Genomic DNA, 18,781 nt, shown 5'->3' with positions numbered 1-18,781 from the left:
ATTACAACGCATTGCGCTGGGGGACGCTCTAGGATAAGTAATAGATTTAATTTACTATCCAACACCTTCCCTAGTGTCCACGGGGACTGGAGTTGGAATAGTAAATTAAACTATTCACTATCCAGCACCCCAAAGCGCTATGCGTTGTAAAGGTTTGCGTTGTAAAAACTGCGTTGTAACTGCATGCGTGGTAAAAGCATGAATTGTAACGTCATACATCCGCTTGAAGGCAGGCGCACGCTGGGAGTGACCTCAAAGGGTGTCTGTGTGTGTGTGCGCCCGGGCTGAGACAGCTTCCCGGGGGTGCACACACACACACACACACACACACACAGACAGCTTTTGAGATTATCGCAGCCACACCTGAGTACTTCACAGGTCTTTAATAGACCATTTACGTATAAACGAGGCTTTGTTTATTTTTTCACCCCTTCATCTCCACATGGTGAAAGGCGACAAATCCTTTCTTTGAGGTAACCTTTGCCTACTGTTCTGCTGCATGGATATTTTTCTATGCAGTGCAGGAGAAAAGAAGGTTGTTTATTCATATTCACCTTTCCTGACCCCTGCAGCTGCTTATCACATCAGGCTGCCTGTGACTCAAACTTTGACTAATGGAGTAGTAGGTAAGAGAATGTGTTACTATTTGTTTTTCTTTTAAAAATCTGCACAGGCACAGCACGACACATACTTCATGTGCCGCACATTTAAACAGTTTTTTATCATTATCATGGCTGATGACAACAATAAGACAATACAAAATGCCCAGATAACGCTGGTGATTAATAATCCTGCTGGAGAGCAAACATTTGTCTGTTAGTAGTTTTTAAATGCAGATGAACTGTATTTTATGTGGAAGCTCAGTGGGTTACTGCCTTTGTCACAGAGATCCTTGTGTTACTTTCAGTTCAGAAGTTACAATCCTAACATAGGACAGTGACCAATGAATTGTCACCAAAGAGCGGCATACAAACATGAATGGTAAAGTTAGAACTTTCCTTTTTTTGTTTTGTGATATAGTTAGAACTTCCTCAGTCTTTCATTTTGCTAATGTTGCTAAAATAAGTATGTTTGGACAGATGTACATTTTTATCAGTAAAGCTGACCCCCATGGAATACTTTTTAAATGAAGAGGGATTTTCCCTGAAGGCTCCCACAGAGGAAGCCCGTGAAGTGTCACTTGCCTGATACTCCCACCTCAGAAACCTCCTCTTCCCATCAAAGGAATATTACATGGAAAAAAAACTTTTGAGAGTGATAATATTTATTAAGAGATTTGGAAAAGAGTGCGCTTTACTGGGCCTTGTAAGAATAAGAAGAGATAAAGGAGGGCCCTGAAGCAGGCCTGCCTAGAGATATATCCGACAAATCGAGTCCGCAGTGGCCCACCCAATTGCACCCTTCGCCCACCCAAATAAAAATTCCTGGAGCCAGGCCTGCTCCCCGCGCGAACCTCCCCTCCCGCCTCCCCCCCAGTCATGCCGGCCGCGGCTGCAGACTAGTCTTCATTACCAACCCAAGTAATGGCCCGTGAGTGAAAGTGGGTGGCATATGGGTGTCGGGACCATGGCTGGCCATTCTCCAGTCCTGCTTGTGGCATGTGTATGTAAGTAATGTGTAATGGTGAGTGGCAGCTTATCTCCTGTACCTGCCATGTCAGCCCGTCACACCCACACATCTGGAAGAGGTTGGGGTTGGGGGGAGGAGGGGTTGCTCAAGACAGGTCTTGGCCCAGGGTAGCCTTTGGCGGTCTCGGCACCTTCTGTCCCATACCAGGCAGCCACTAAGGAAAATCTGGCCCACCAACCAGGGAAACATTGAGAGGGAAAGAAAACATTTCGACGAGACAGGCAGCAGAGACAAACGAAACCCACTGAGCAGCCTGCTGCAATTAATATGACAACTCTCTCTCTTCCTTCAGTGAGCCACTTCTTTCAGAGACTGATGCTGGAAGGGTTGATTCTTTTGGCAATGTTTTCCTTTAAAGCTATCGGTGTCTGACACGTCATTTGCATATAGCTCCCTGGCAGGCTATAAAAGCTCCTGCTGTCTGGTTAGGACAACAAGGATAACTCTATTTCTGCTGTAATAACGAAGCACAGAAGTTTTCTTTCTTAACAGAACTGTTTGCTTCAAAAAGCCACCCGTTTGCTAATTTTTGATCCTCTTTTAAAATCCATGTGCATATTGGGCTAGACATGCTGCAGTCGGGGCAAAAATGCACTTCACCTTTGCAAAGGTTATGGACCATGGCCCAGTCACTCTTCCCAATATAGAACCAATGCTATTTGTGATTTTTGTGTGGCAAGTCAATTTTTGGGCAATTATTGTCCCGCATCTGGGGGCATATTATCAAGGGGCTTTATCTCCGCTTTTTTGGCTTTAAAAGCCAAGAAAGCGGAGATAAAATTATCTCCCTATTACCAAGCTGTCGCTAACACCAGTTAGCGACAGCTAATAGGAGATAGTGACCATCTTGGGCCCCGCTTTGCATGTCAGTGATATTTATCACTAATGACATGCAAAGTGGGCGTGCCAAGATGTTAGCGACTGAAAACAGTCGCTAACATCGCTATCTCCTATTACCAACTTTTGGAGATATTCGCGCTAAGCGCGAATATCTCCAAAAGCTAACACTTGCCCAGGAGCAGTTCTTAGCCATGTTATCCAATGGGAGGTGGATAACATGGCTAAGAGCATTTGCTCGATAATGCATGAATATCGCTGACTTTTCAGCGATATTCATGCATTGCGGCCGTTTTTTATCGCATTTGCGTTTATCTGCGATAAAAATCGCCGATGTGCGGCGATAATTTTTGTCTCTAAATAAGTTAGAGACAAAAATTATCTCTATTGGTTGGTAATATGCCCCCTCAGTTCATGCTGACTTTCTCCATCTGGGCTTACCCTGCAACAGCGACGCTTTGCTGCAATGCGCTCAGGATTTCACTGGCTTTGGCTGCTGCAGGGGAAAGTTGTATAACTGGGGGAACATCAGGATACAGTGCTTGTGAATTAAGTTTTATATGTCCAGGACACTGTTTGCATCATTTCAATACCTACGGTATGGTGCAATATTGTATAGAATGTGTTATCACTCCAGCAGCAGTGAATTGTGAAGTACAGTACTATCTGACAAACGTACTACCAACTTTAAAGAAACTTAGGAGAATAGTCTTGTACAGCCCAAAAGTTACCGAACAACCCTCAATTCACATTCAGTTGGATGGGGAAAACCCTTGTGCTAGCAGGGAATAATGGTTTGTTGCTTGATGTATGCCAGAAAGTGTATTTATTTGTATTGTAACTCTTGTATAGTGCCTTATATCACTGACAAGGTTCCGAAGGTCTTTTGATTTTAAGGAAAGAGGCTATTCTCTTTGCTGTGCATGGTTTGGCAAGTTTGGATTTATTCTGTGGTTTATGGAAGGAATTTGGGAGTTATGCGTGAGGTTCAGGGGTGCCCTTCAAACAAATGTGGCGAACTTGTGGCAATGCTTAAACGTGCACGGAAGCAGAGATTTGTGAGTTATGCCTACATTTACGTGGGCATTTACCATTTTCTAGTAAGAGGTTTCACAGTAGTTACACTGCTGGACTAGAGCGCAACTTATGTGGGAAGAGTTTGTCTGTCGTATGCAATGTTTAGAAGGGTGAGAAACGTAATGGGGACTTAAGGCTATGTCTAAGCATGCAGTGATAATGTACGTGTAAATGAGTTCTTTCATTTCTGCACAATACAGTATCAGAAGCACTGGTGCTCAGAGCTTGAGGAGGTCTGCACTTCGGGGAGCACAGCATCGAAAAGTAGAGGGGCAGGTGCTTTTGAGATGAGTGGCCACTGATTCTTTCCCCCACCATTTTCCAAGTCCACCAGCCGCCACTGACATATAACCCATAGGGGCAGATTTACAAGCCCCTTGCGCCACTTTTAAGTCACTTTTAACATGGGAAAAGTGAGGCAAAAGTGGCGCAAGGGGCTTGCAAATCTGCCCCAAAGTCTTTTGCAAGTAGCCATGCCCCTCTTCGATCCCATATGTCCAAAAACGTTAAAAGATCAGATGTGAGGCCAATATTTCCAGTCGTCCTCAATAATGACCTTGTGTAACTGTGTACGTCTTTTATCATTTAAACTATTTACCAAGAATGCAAACAACACGCTGAAGTAACAGTAGCAGCCATTGGTGGGTGTATTAATTCTGTTTTGTTTAACTCATTTTGTTGATGGAAAAACGAATATAATACTATTAATTGTTCTTATTGCCCTCTTTACGTAATGTACATAGTTTATTTTAGTACTCATTTAGGAATTTAACAAAATCAGGATCCAATACTCTACAGCAGGAATAATGCTTTCACTTGCAATTACTTCTAGATTACTCATTCTTTACAGACACATTAAATTGTGTCCTTAATAGGCACATATTCTTGTGAAATGCAGATTAAATGATGAACCTGCGAAAACCAAGCTGACCACCAGAGGTCAGTCGTACTCCGTATAAACAAAAATAAGTTTTAGCTGACGTTAACAAAATGTTTACTTTAAAAATTCATTCAAATGGGAAGTAAAGACTTGCAAATTTAGGGGCAGATTTACAATAACTGGTGCATCCCTGCATATCAGCAGGGATGCGCCAGTTATTTTGCGTCACAGCAGACACCTCTTGCGTCACCATGGATGCGCCACATTTGTCATGCCGTAAAGGTGACGCAGTGCTGGAGTTGTGTCGCAAGCGTGACCCAACTCCAGCACTGCTCGGGGCGCCCTATACTAGCTGTGTCCTGCGTCCCTCCTTATGCCTGCTTCAAGCAGGCATAAGGATTTGATGCAGTGGGGTCGGAAAAGTGACTGAGTGAAATCTTGTAGATTTTGCGAGGTGTTCCTGCGCCAGAACGCCCCCCCCCCGCGCTGAAACGCCCACATGAAACCTGGCACAGGTTTCATGTGGCGCAGTGCTTTACAATGTGACGCATCTCCCTAGATGCGTCATGTTGTAAATACCCCGCAGCGTGGTGCTGGCTTTGCGCTGCCGCTGCGTTACAAAAGTGATGCAACGGCGGCGCAAAAGTGGCCTACGGGACTTGTAAATCTGCCCCTAATGCTTTGCGAATGGGGCAATAGTAGTGCCATATCTACAAACATTGGCCTGCTGCTAGTGTTATCTTTTCTGGCCCTCAAAATAGTCTATGTACAAAGATGAGATGAGTGAGCGCTGTCCCTCCTATGATTTGTACATGCAAATTCATGCACAGGCCAACTCAAAAAGTTCACAGGTGCTGTACACCGCGCCACACATGAAAAGGACAGTTTTTCAAGGAAACAAACACATTGCCCTTTTGTGTGCATCTCCATCAATGAGTAGTTAGTATCTGACACACAGCCCACTTTACCTATCTTAATAGAGTGGACTTTGCACCAAAACCTATGGATGTTTGTGCTGATCTACCTCAATAACGCCCTGTTGAAACAATGAGGTGCAAAACGTTTTTCGCCATGAGAAAAGCACCTTTCCAATCGAAAATGCCTTTTGAGATGGATAGTAAATTGACTGAACGGCATTGTACCACTTTGTGTTGCCTGGTTCTGTGCTAGAACTGGTGCAAAGCATTATAGGGCCTCATTTACTTGGCACCTGCGCCACCAGAACATCATTTATTTTGATGCTCAGGTGGCGCAGTGTGCTGTCCCATATTTACAAGGCCCATATTTACAAGGCACGGGACGCTGCGTGAAAGGGACATTACATGGGTGTTGCTGAGGGTCTTCCATGCAACCCTCATGGAATCTGATGCATTCCCAGATTTACAAGGTTTTGTAAACCTGGGAATGTGTCAGATTCCTATTCGGGTAAAGAAGGCACAACAAGGAGAAATACCTTTATTTATCTTTGCTTTTCCTTTTCTAAGTGTGCTGCAGAAGCAATGACAAAATATTTTAAATCTTATACATATATGCTTCCATACTGACTCTCGGATCCAAGTATGAATTATAGGGAATCATAATGTTAAGTTGGCTTGTTTTATTAAAAAAAAAAAAAATCTTTAAAAAGTGTATAAATTTAAAAACATAAAAATGATTTGGACATGAATATATATTCAGCCAGTTTAATAGACAGCATGCATAATGATGGGGACATGTAAACAATAGATGTTGTTTCTTTTATGTCTATATGCGCTGTACCTTTGAATTTGAAAAAGTGGAATGGTAACATGACTTTGAGAAAGGCTGGGATCAGCCAAAACGCGTCAGGACAGACATCGCGCTGGGAAAAAATAAAATAGACTCTTTGTTGCTTGCCGGAAGCACCCCCCTTTGCTCTTCTTGTGGGAGTTGTTTTGGAATATATGTGCGCATGTATATATATAGATGTAGTGACCAAGGCGGCTGGGTCCATCGAAACGCGTCTACGGTATGGAAAAAAGAATAATCCTTGATACTTACCTCACGGAGTCGGTGCCCACTTTGTATGCTATGGAGAAGGACTGAAAGAATATATATATATATATTCCTTCCTTCGGTTCTCCGTGCCCGGGAATTGCAGCGCTTCGACGCTCAGTTCGTAATCCCTGCGGCAGAACCACGATCGTGAGCAAGGGAGAGGTGCTCCCGAAACGCGTTGGTCAGTGTTTGTCTGCATAATGCTATCTGAAGGCTTTAAAAATAAATAAAAACAGCAAAAGAATTTGAAGTACGAGAGTTTGTCCCATTTTTTCTCCCTGTCAAGGGAGGATTGTGTGTATAATATATATATATATATATATATATATATATATACATATAATACACACACACACATATGCAGGAGATATAATCAGGGCCATTGAGTGCATACCTTTGTATATATAAAAATTTATTACATTGGACATTCGCCAATTTTTGGCAATTGTCCCAAATCCTTCAAACGCTACATAATTAAATTTAGGTAATAAAAGTTCTACCTGTTTTAGTCTGTGTATCTCAGTTATATCTAGGACTGGCCTTCTATTTTATTTTACTCTGTGTTCACGCTGTGTGACATCAAGGGGCATATCATCAAGCGGCAGTGATATTTATCGCTGGTCGCTTTTAGCGTGTACAATTTTAACGCCGACTATCGCCAAAATCTATCGCACGGTCAGTGCATTTATTACCAACGCGCATCGCCGAGGCGATAGAAATCCAGGCAAAAGCGACAGAAAGAGTCAAAATCACTGGAATTCCAGCAATAGAAAAACGCGTTAGGGAAAACCTTGTAGATAGGGAGACGTGGACTCAGCATGACAATCCACCTCCCATTATAGATATGGCTAAGTAAGAAAAATAGAAGGTGTAATAAACCGGCGATATACCCGGTTAGCGCTGATTTTAATATCGCTATGCGTGTTAGCGATACAATTGTAAATTGAAAGAAGCTGGGTTAGCGATATTATCCCATGTTGTTTCACGGGACACGCCTCCCTTGCATCTCATTAGCGATGCAAGGCAATGCAATGTTGAAGCCAGCGCTAATCTCATTAAACACGCGTTAGCGTGCTCTTGTAAATAAAGCAATCATTTTATCGTCGAATTTCATCCGAGAACAGACACAAACGCGGCAATAAAATTATCGGCGGCCCTTGATGATATGCCCCCAAATTTTTACAATGGCCAAGTAAACTGTCAGGGTTGGTTTTGTACTCTGATTTCTGTCTTAACTTCTGTTTTGGTGTAGAGGAATAAGTTTGCATTAATTATGAAACAAAAACTGTTAGACCTAGCATCTTTGGCATGTTTTCCCGTGACGTTTTGCCTTCTTACCTGCGGTTTTGCTAACTTCATTTTTGCTGGCTTTATGATCTGGCACTTTACCACTGATAAACAGTGCTAACGTGCATGTGCTCTGTACACTAAGGGTGTCATTAGGATAGCATGCGGAAAACCACCCCGACCGCCATGGAGGTGGAAACCTGCACCGCGGATACACCGGCGTCCACATTAGGATCAACCACCACTAAAGACCGACCACGGCGGTAGCGGGCCAAGCAAAGCCGTCCGACGCGGGCGGTGATGGCCAAAAATCAACCGTGGTGGTCGGAAAAGCTACGGAAAAGCAACAACCCGCCGCAAGGACAGCGGACACACCGCACGGGAAATTAAGATAACTCTGAGGGTGTCGCGGTCGGAACCGCTGTTACCGACCGCCGCGGTCGCACACAGGAGTGAATGGGAAAAATAGCGGAAGAGCTGCAGCATAGACACCGCAGCGGACGGTACATGAAAAACATGACGGACAATGCCAAAACACCGCAGTGATGCCAAACAGTGCACAAATAAAATCAGCCATGCCCCCAAAATACATAACACACATACAAATATAACAAATAAAGAAAAAATACAACTCCCACAACACACCTAAACCCAAAATCCACTTGGACACACCCACACAGCTGAGTATAAAGCCACTCCTTCACTAACCACAATCCTTTGCAACACTCCAGATTAGAAGGCCATACCCCACAACTAACAGGAGAGGCAAAAGAGCACAGCACACACACACACATCCACCACCACCATCACCACCACATTTACACCAGCACAAATAATCCCCAGCACACAACACATCTCACACCTCAACACCATACCCCTGCACCCACACCCCTGCACCCACAAACACCTCAGCCACCACAAACAGTGACAACACAATAAATGCCCAAATTCACCGAGAGTGAGTTGACAGTCATGGTCAATGAGATTGTGAGAGTAGAGCCACAACTGTTTGGTAGCCTGGTCCAACAGACACCATTAGCCACAAGGACACAAATGTGGGAAAGGATAGTCCAAAGGGTGAATGCAGTCGGGACACCCCAAGATCCAGGAAGGACATCATGAAGCGGTGGCATGATCTCAAGAAGGTTGTCAAGGAGAGGAGGAGTAAGAACTGGACGCTGGCGAACGTGACTGGCAGTGGCTCTCCCGTCCCACAGAAAACATTCACACCATGGAGGAGAAGGTGCTTGCCATACTGCTGCCTGAGAGTCTCACAGGAGTAGCCGGGGGAGCGGAGGCTGGTAAGTACAAACAAATGCCAAACAACGCACTGAGAAGTACTTCCTTGCCATACCTAAACACCATTACACTGTCCACCCTCACCCAACAGGTAGCTAGCCATCTTGCTCAGGAGGCCTGTATGGGGGAGGGAGGGAGGCCTGCACTACCACTCCCACCATGCCCCCTGGCCCGCAGCTGAGCAGGATACAGGCCTCCCCCACCCAGGAGCAAGTGTCAGCCATTGCACTGTTCAACAAACAAACTTACAGGTAGGTAGCCATCTTCACTTGGAGGGTGTTTGGGGGAGAGAGGCCTGTATCACTACTCCCAGCATGTCCCCTGGCCCACACTCCAGCAGCATGGAGGCCTCCCCCACCCAGGAGAAAGTGTCAGCCATTGCACTGTTCAACAAACAGACTTACAGGTAGGTAGCCATCTTGTATTGGAGCACTGTTTGGGGGTGGGAGGCCCTGTATCACTACTCCCAGCATGTCCCCTGGCCCACACCCCAGCAGCATGGAGGCCTCCCCCACCCAGGAGCATGTGTCAGCCATTGCACTCTTCACCCTCACCTAACAGGTAGGTAGCTATCTTGCTTGTGATGTCTGTCTGTTGGAGGGAGGCCTGCACGACCACTCCCACCATGCCCCCTGGCTCACAGCTGAGCAGGATACAGGCCTCCCCCACCCAGGAGCAAGTGTCAGCCATTGCACTGTTCACCCTCACTTAACAGGTAGGTAGTTATCTTAACTCTTCCTGATGTGTGTGTGGGAGACCTGCATTCCGAAACGCAGCAACAATTGCATGCAATGCATTGACATCTTACATGTATGAGTAAATGATGTTCCTCTGCACTATGAAATTACACACAGTGTTGCCATGAATTGTATTACTGCTGACTTCATATTTTTGTCGTGTACAGACAGTCCACTACACGCAGCTGAGACAATACTTGCACAGTGCCCAACACTGACCATTCCCCATCTACTCCACAGGTGATGAAGAACTCACTGCTGAGGACCACACCAACGACCAGCAGAGCCAGTCTCCACCCCCGGCACATGGACTCTCAAATGCGGAGACCCGGGACAGTTTGGACCATGAGCTCCAGCCCGGCCCATCTGGTGTGCCACAGACCCAGAGGTCCCAGGCCCCCATCCTCTCCACCACCATGTCTGCTGCAACAACAGCGCAGCAGACCCCTGCTGTCACAGCCTCTGCCTCCACCGCAGCCACCACCGTTACCACCGCCACTGCCACTACCACTAGTACCACCAGTACCACCTGCAGCACCCTCCCTGTCCCAGGGGATGACCAGCCCACAACTGTGGAGGGCAGGGAGAGAGTGCGTGGACCCACAGTGGCAAGGCAAGAGGTCCGTGGCAGCAGAGCAGGTGGGAGGCCCAGGGTCACCACCAGACCTCGGGAGGAGTGGACACCATCCCTGGACCACTTCACCAGAATAGTGGAGGCATACCAAGAGGTCCAGGGACAAAGTGGCCGGTTGGATGAACTTTTAAGGGAGCTCATCCTGCTGATGAGGTCCATTGACAACCGCCTTGGACAGATGATGGACCTCATGGGCCAGCAAGTGGCGTTGCAGAGGGACAGGCCTGTGTCCAGACCACCACCTCCGTCCCCTCCTGTTGTGCCGCAGGATGACAATGCACCCTCCTCCCCTGCGCCAACAGAGAGGGACGAGTCCCCTCACGCCGCTGGCCATTCAGCAGGACCCCCACCTCCAAAAAGATCTAGGGGGCGTCCAAAGAAGAGCCTGGGAGTCTCCAGAGGCAAAGCACCTGCCACACATCAGTCACGGAGCCAGCCGTGATGACAACCCTCTTCCCTACTGCATTGACTGTTTGGACTGTCTACCCACACTTCCTTGGCAATGGCACCTGTCTGTTGGACTGGGTCACCACATCCATGTGGACTCTACTCTTGCATCTCATTGAACAGGACTGTCAACTCACTGCTCATTCCCCACTGTCATGTAAATATTCCCGCACAAATCACATGTCCACTGTCAAAATAAAATACCTGATGCACCAGTTTTTGTGCTGTATCGTTTTTAGTGAAATATTTACAATGTTGACAATGTCCATGATGTGTCCAAATGATGTACAGTATGTAGTGCAGGATTCGTCTATAGCACCTAGGGAGACACAACAGAACAACAGTCACTGGTCCCATTGTGGCATCACAGGCAGAACCCTACACAAAACATACACAAGACACTACAGGCATACTAGACAATGGGCTGGAGTTGTGAACAAATAGGGTCCAGCATACGTTCACATATGGAACGTCAATGTAACTTTTACCACACACAGGTGACAGAACGTGTGCCTGTCTGTTACATCCATGCATAGCCCTTCACAACAACAGCAACCACACCACACAATGTACACGTTGTACCTCGTCACCCACCTTCAAGTGAAGTAGCGTTCGATGAGCTGCTGGCGCAGGTCTACTCCTTCATCCTCTCCACTGTCCTAATCACTGGACTCAGGTACATGAGAAGGTGGTGGCCTTGGTTCCTCACCATCATCAAGGAGCAGGGGGACCCTCTTGTGGATGGCCAGGTTGTGCAGCATACAGAATGCCACAACGATCTTGCAAACCTTCCCAGGTGAGTATGCCAGTGCACCTCCGGTCCTGTCAAGGCAGCAGAACCTTGACTTCAGCAGGCCAAAAGTCCGTTCGATTACCCGTCGGGTCCTGCCATGGGCGTCATTGTAGCGGATGTCAGCCGGGGTCCTGGGATTCCTGAAGGGGCTCAACAGCCATGGCCGACTGGGATATGCAGAGTGACCTGTGAATGACAAACACCCATTGCAATGTTGCACAGCCAGAGTGCAGCAGGTAACACACAGCACACCATATCAGTAGGCATACTCACCCAAAATCCAAGCACGCTCGGGATGCAGATTTTCCATCATCCGGGGCACCATGCTGTTCCTCATGATGTACGAATCATGCGCCGAGCCAGGATACTTTGCACACACATGAGAAATGGTCATGTCCGCAAGGCACACCACCTACACATTGATGGAATGATAATGTTTGCGGTTCCTATATATGTGCTCCGTCACCTGTGGTGCCACCAGACCCACATGGGTGCAATCGATGGGCCCGATTCACAGAATGAATTTAAGACTCAAACCTAAACTTACTACTATTTTGGTATTCACAGAATGCACTTACTACTTTTGGTATTCACAGAAGTTAGGATTTTGTCTGAAGTTTGTCTGAAGACAAACTTAAGACAGACTTAAGACAAAATCCTAACTTAAGTCTGTCTTAAGTTTGTCTTAAGACAAACTTAAGACAAAATCCTACTTCTGTGAATACCAAAAGTAGTAAGTTCATTCTGTGAATGCCAAAAGTAGTAAGTGCATTCTGTGAATACCAAAATAGTAGTAAGTTTAGGATTGAGTCTTAAATTCATTCTGTGAATCGGGCCCGATGGCACTAACAACATGTGGGATGCGCCCAAGGGGATAGAAGTCACCCTTCGCGTCAGCCAATTCTCCTCCCCTAGGGAAATGGATGTAGTGATTCCGATAGAGCATCATGGCTGCAAGAACATCCCTCAGCACCATGCTGAACATGGGCTGTGACATCCCTTCAGCATTAGCCACCGTCTCCTGGAAGGAACCTGTCGCAAAAAAGTGGAGTGCTGCCATCACCTTGTATGTGGGTGTGAATGCTGTTGGATAGTGACGGCGAGGCTGCAGGTGGGGCTCCAATAGATCACACAGGATCTTCAGTGTTGGTCTATCCAGGCGGAATTTCCGTATTATACCTCATTCTCCATGTCCTCCAGCACTGTCAGGTGAGATAGGAGATTTGGCCTCCTCCTAGTAGAGAAGTAAAATTGAAAATGTCAGTGACAACCATCATGAGATGGCCACAGCACATACCATCAATGATGTCATGGAAAAAAATCGACTGCCTGAGAGATGCATGGCACACCAGGTGACATGGCTGGCCTTTTGATACACACAGAGGGCACACCTCTCCACTGTCAATACACAAGTGCCACAAACACATCGGAGAATGTGAATGTGCACATACTTGAGAAAACAATTCACATGTGCAGGCAAGGTGCAGCACCATCCGCCAATGTTTTGGAAATTACCATGTCTGTATCATACCCATCTGCTGTACCTGTCACACCTCAATGCATCATGTAAACTCTGCACACATCCATCAACACAATGATCACAGTATCAGGAAAACGTTCAGTTGTGTGCATGAGCTGTTGTGGATGCACCAGTCTGATACGATACAATGCAGTGACACAAGCCTTGTCAAGGTCATCACTGACCCACCACAAATGGATTTGTACCACATCATGAACACAAGCTCAAGAGTGTCAAGCATCATCAGGCAATAAATGCATAAGTAACAAGGCAGGGAGCACAGACCAAAGTGTGTCACACATAACGTGCGTACACCTGTGGATGACATGGAAGTATGGCATTGTGTGTACAATGATGTGCCCTTTACCATGTTGCTGCTGTGTACTGATACACTCTTCAGGATTGACATAGCCATTCATGGTTATAAAAATAGCGGTACCTACCGCCTGTCTCAGGCGGAGTGACACCAGCACCACCCCCTTCACAAGTGCGGAAACCATTGGCATATGGACAGGTGAACATGGCGGTGGGCATGCTCCGCCAGCACGTAGGCGGTCATTGGATGATTTTGAATGATGCACCTTCGCGGTAGCGCACCCCTGGCACCAGCGGACCATCACCGCCATGGAGCATTGCCTACAGCCAATGGGAGCGATGATCGCGGTGGCATGATGCAGATTTGAAAAACGCGGAAGGTGTGCTCCGCCAGCGTGTAGGCGGTCATTGGATGATTTTGAAAGAGGCAGACCTGGACAACCAATTGGTGCTGCTTTGCAGCTTACAGACGACCCCAGGGGGCTATAAGTTTGTGGGAGTGAGCCTCACATTTCCACCGCTCACAGAGCCTGCTGCCTGGGACCCTCTCTTGCTGCTGCCTCCTGAGCCTGCTGCCTGGGACCCTCTCCTGCTGCTGCCTCCTGAGCCTGCTGCCTGGGACCCTCTCCTGCTGCTGCCTCCTGAGACCCCTCACCATTCACTTCAGCCACAGGTGTCCCATGTCCACAGGGATGGCAAGGACAGAGAAGATCCGTGCCAGTCCATTCACCAGCGAAGAGCTAGAGGTCCTTGTGGACGAGGTGCTGGCACAGTACCCAAGGCTGTTTGGTGGCCCCAATGTCGTGGTAAGTCACCATGAAGATAGCTGTCGGGCAGGGGGGTGTTGGACGTGTAGTTGTGTTGCTGCAGTATATGCCTGAGGGTGTGGGGTTGCGTCAAACACTGACAGACAAGCTGTCTCCAGGGCGAGGGAGTGTGTGTGTCACAATGTCACTCTTTTCCATGCCTGTACCTGTATGTGTGAATGGGGAGTGTTACATTGTCAGCCATACGGAGCCACCGAATGTTTGCCATGTAGGCGCCAGGACATTAATTGCTTGTGTGAGTATTTCTGTGTCCCACTGTTGTCTGACTCAGTGTGACCCAGGGAGTCGGAGCAGTGGCTGCCCACACAAACGAAAAACACCACCAGACTCACATGTTCCTTGCACCAGTTCCTTCACAATGAATAATAGATATGCCACATCTGGGCCCTGTGTAATTGCAGACTTACACACTTCTGTTGTTGCATATGTTGATGCATCTTGCATTTGTGAGATTATCCTGGACCCTCTACGCCCCAATGTGTGCATGCAATCACATCTGTGTGGGCCATGCAAACTGTCCTTGTGAGGGGTCCCCCAGTTTTAGAGGGAGGGAGGTTACAAGAGGTCCTGAGTCTGGGTCTTGCTACTGTACTGATGGATGTTGGTACGTGACATTGTGGAACTGGTCATTAACCCTTCTTTTCTGTCATACATGCAGCTCAAGGTGAACCAGCGTAAGGCTGTGTGGAGGGCCATTGCGGCAAAGGAGCGAGCCCTGGGGGTATCCAACCGCCGACGCACACACTGCCACAAGAGGTGGGACGACATCAGTCGGCTTGCAAAAACCGTGGCTGAGATGACATTGGGGATGCTACCATGCACAGGGCGTTTGGCACGGCGCAGCATGACTCCAGTGATGGGCCGCATCTTGGCAGTGACTCATCCGGACCTGGATGCACGTCTGAAGGAGCATGGCAAGCAAGGCAGGGCTGGAGAGTATCTGGGGAGCGTGACTTTTGCTTGGAGTGGATGCATGTGTACAGTCCTGTGGCAGCTGTGAGCCATGCGATGTGCGTGTGTTGCTGTGCTGTGCTGTGTCATGTAAGTGGCTGCTGTGATGTGTGCTTGTATCGGGTATTGTGCCACCCTGGCCTTACTGAGCAGATACTCCCTGCTGTACTTTCCCATCGCCAGATGTGTTGGCCTCCACATGGTCATTCAGCGTTGGGATGGTGTGGGTGATCTATTATGGGGTGAACAGCAGTGTCAACTTGCTGAGTGTGAATTCATGTATGCCGACTTTGCCTGCACCGTGATCATTGGTGCCCCAACATCTGCAAATAATGTGCCCCAGATTACCACATGGTGCTTGCTATGGCCTACGCGGCATTGGGGACTGTGATGTCGTAATAGGTGTGTGTGTTGTCCCCTCCTTTTCCCTGAAGGTCAGTTATTGGTAACAAGTGTTGTACCCTCATCATGTCCCAAGGTGTGGGCAGGCCAAGTTGTGTGTGTGGTATACTTCATGTAGGGGCAGGGCGTAGGGCTGTGTGGCATCAACATGGCTCACTCATGGCAGATATTCAGCGTTGCAGGCACTCTTGTGGTCCATGTTGTGTGTAGCTGCACAGTGATAGCAGGGTGTTACCACGTACATTTGGACCTCTCCTGTACTGCATTGCTTTGAATTCGTGTGACCAGATGATGACGCTTACACAACCCTGTATCTCTCTCTCATGCAGATTCACAAGAGACCACGGAGGAACATGAGCCAGAAACCAGTGGTGGCGAGAGTAGCACTACAGCTGCAGTGGAGGCAAGTGACACAGAGCCCGCCAGCGCATCTGAGGGGGACAGAAGTATGCAGGAGGAATCCGTGGCTGAGACACAGAGTAGCACATCATCTGATGCCAAAGTGGATGCATCCATGTTGGCAGGCACAGGGAATGGGGAGTCTGCATCATCCTCTACAACCCAGCGGCCAGTGCCCAGCCTCCCATCCACTTCCTCTGGTGCTGCCCGTATCCGTGTCACTAAGAGGGGACGATTCACATTCACACCTGGCACCGCTGCCCCTGCACCTGTCCCCCCTGCTGCCTTCAGTGCAGAGTGTGTAGAGCTCCTGCGCCAGTTCTGTGTGGGCCAGACCGCCCTGCTCAATGCCTTCAGAGACCATGACAATAAATTAGGCCAGGTGGTTGCATACATGGAGGGCATACACTCTGACGTGGGTGGGCTACACAGTCCAGGCGTTGTCATCCACAGTGACTTCAGCCATTCAACAGGCACATGCACCCATTGCAGCTCAGGTGCCTTTGTCCACCCCTCAGTCAGTGGCCACATCAGGTGACAGTGACCACGGTTCGCCTGCGTCACCAAAAAGATACAGCACAAGGAGCACACAACAGACACAACCCAGGCACTCCCGCCCACAGACACCATCACCACTGAAGAGCAGGGCCACGCCACAATACACAGACAAGAGCCAGTCAGGGAAGACCAAGGCCAGGCGATCAATGAGGCAGACATCAGGCTCACATGCCGCAGAGACATCACCAGCAAATGACTCTCCTGTCACTGCAACTTCACACAGACCTACCAATGCTGTGTCTGTGTCCACTGAGGAGGTGTTGCATATCAGGGGCACACCAAGGAAGAGCACAGAGACACATCCACCCACCACATCTACCCCAATTCCAAGTCCATTGAAGCAGGTGGAGGAGGGCACTGTAGACACTACCTCTGGCACAAAGGCAAAGCAGGGCACTGTGGAGACCACCCCTGGCAAAAAGGCAAAGCAGGGCACTGTAGACACCACCCCTGGCACAAATGCAAAGCAGGGCACTGTGGAGACCACCCCTGGCAAAAAGGCAAAGCAGGGCACTGTAGACACCACCCCTGGCACAAAGGCAAAGCAGGGCACTGTGGAGACCACCCCTGGCACAAAGGCAAAGCAGGGCACTGTAGACACCACCCCTGGCACAAAGGCAAAGCAGGGCACTGTGGAGACCACCCCTGGCACAAAGGCAAAGCAGGGCACTGTAGGGGGTATACCAGGCAAAGAGGGGAAGGAGGTCTTGAGGCGTAGCCAGACCAAGCGTTCCGCAGGATCCAGCATATCACCAGAGGTAGTGCCAGTGTCTGCACCTGATGTGGGACAGTTGGTGTGTGTGCATGTTGCGTCATCAACACTTCCCATCAGCCCCAAGACAGGGAAGCCAATTCATATTCCCAAAAAGTGGAAGGGCACCCCTCCAACCTTTCCCACCCACACTGTGTCAGAAGTCTGCATGACTCCACCTCCACGTGCCACTATGCCACCTGGTCCACACAGCCCTCCAGCTTGCCAAGCCACTGTTTGCCCCACAGCACCTGGGGCCATGTCACTCCAGTTAAGTGGGCCTGCTGTCACCGACACACAGCCAGGTCCAAGTCTGCATGACTTCCAGGAGTGAGTTGACATCCCCCTCATGCGCCTGTGCCTCATACAGGTGTGCTAGTCCTGACCATTGTTTACAAGCATGGACACTGGGCCTGTTGCTCTGCTGTGTTGACCTCTCCCCTGCCTTAGACACTGGGCCGGATGCTCTGCTGTGTCGTGCTCTCCCCTGCCTTGGACACTGGGCCTGTTGCTCTGCTGTGTCGTGCTCTCACCTGCCTTGGACACTGGGCCTGTTGCTCTGCTGTGTCGTGCCCTCACCTGCCTTGGACACTGGGCCTGTTGCTCTGCTGTGTCGTGCTCTCACCTGCCTTGGACACTGGGCCTGTTGCTCTGCTGTGTTGGCCTCTCCCCTGCCTTGGACACTGGGCCTCTTGCTCTGCTGTGTCGTGCTCTCCCCTGCCTTGGACACTGGGCCTGTTGCTCTGCTGTGTCGTTCTCTCACCTGCCTTGGACACTGGGCCTGTTGCTCTGCTGTGTCGTGCTCTCACCTGCCTTGGACACTGGGCCTGTTGCTCTGCTGTGTCGTGCTCTCACCTGCCTTGGACACTGGGCCTGTTGCTCTGCTGTGTTGGCCTCTCCCCTGCCTTGGATACTGGGCCTGTTGCTCTGCTGTGTCGTGCTCTCACCTGCCTTGGACACTGGGCCTGTTGCTCTGCTGTGTCGTGCTCTCACCTGCCTTGGACACTGGGCCTGTTGCTCTGCTGTGTTGGCCTCTCCCCTGCCTTAGACACTGGGCCTGTTGCTCTGCTGTGTCGTGCTCTCACCTGCCTTGGACACTGGGCCTGTTGCTCTGCTGTGTCGTGCTCTCACCTGCCCTGGACACTGGGCCTGTTGCTCTGCTGTGTCGTGCTCTCACCTGCCTTGGACACTGGGCCTGTTGCTCTGCTGTGTTGGCCTCTCCTCTCCCCTGCCTTGGACACTGGGCCTGTTGCTCTGCTGTGTTGGCCTCTCCCCTGTGCTATGGGCACTGGCCTTCCTGTTTGTGTTTCACCTGTGCATGATATATAGCATTTTTCATCATTTTAAGCCTTGCTGTTGTCTACAATTGTTGTAGCGCTGCATCTGTGCAATATGTGAATAAATACAGTTACTTCTGGTGTGT

The sequence above is a fragment of the Lissotriton helveticus genome, chromosome 8, assembly GCF_964261635.1.
Source record: "Lissotriton helveticus chromosome 8, aLisHel1.1, whole genome shotgun sequence".
Lineage (NCBI taxonomy): Eukaryota > Metazoa > Chordata > Amphibia > Caudata > Salamandridae > Lissotriton > Lissotriton helveticus.
The sequence above is the reverse complement of the archived record's forward strand: the minus strand, read 5'-3'. Positions refer to the sequence as shown.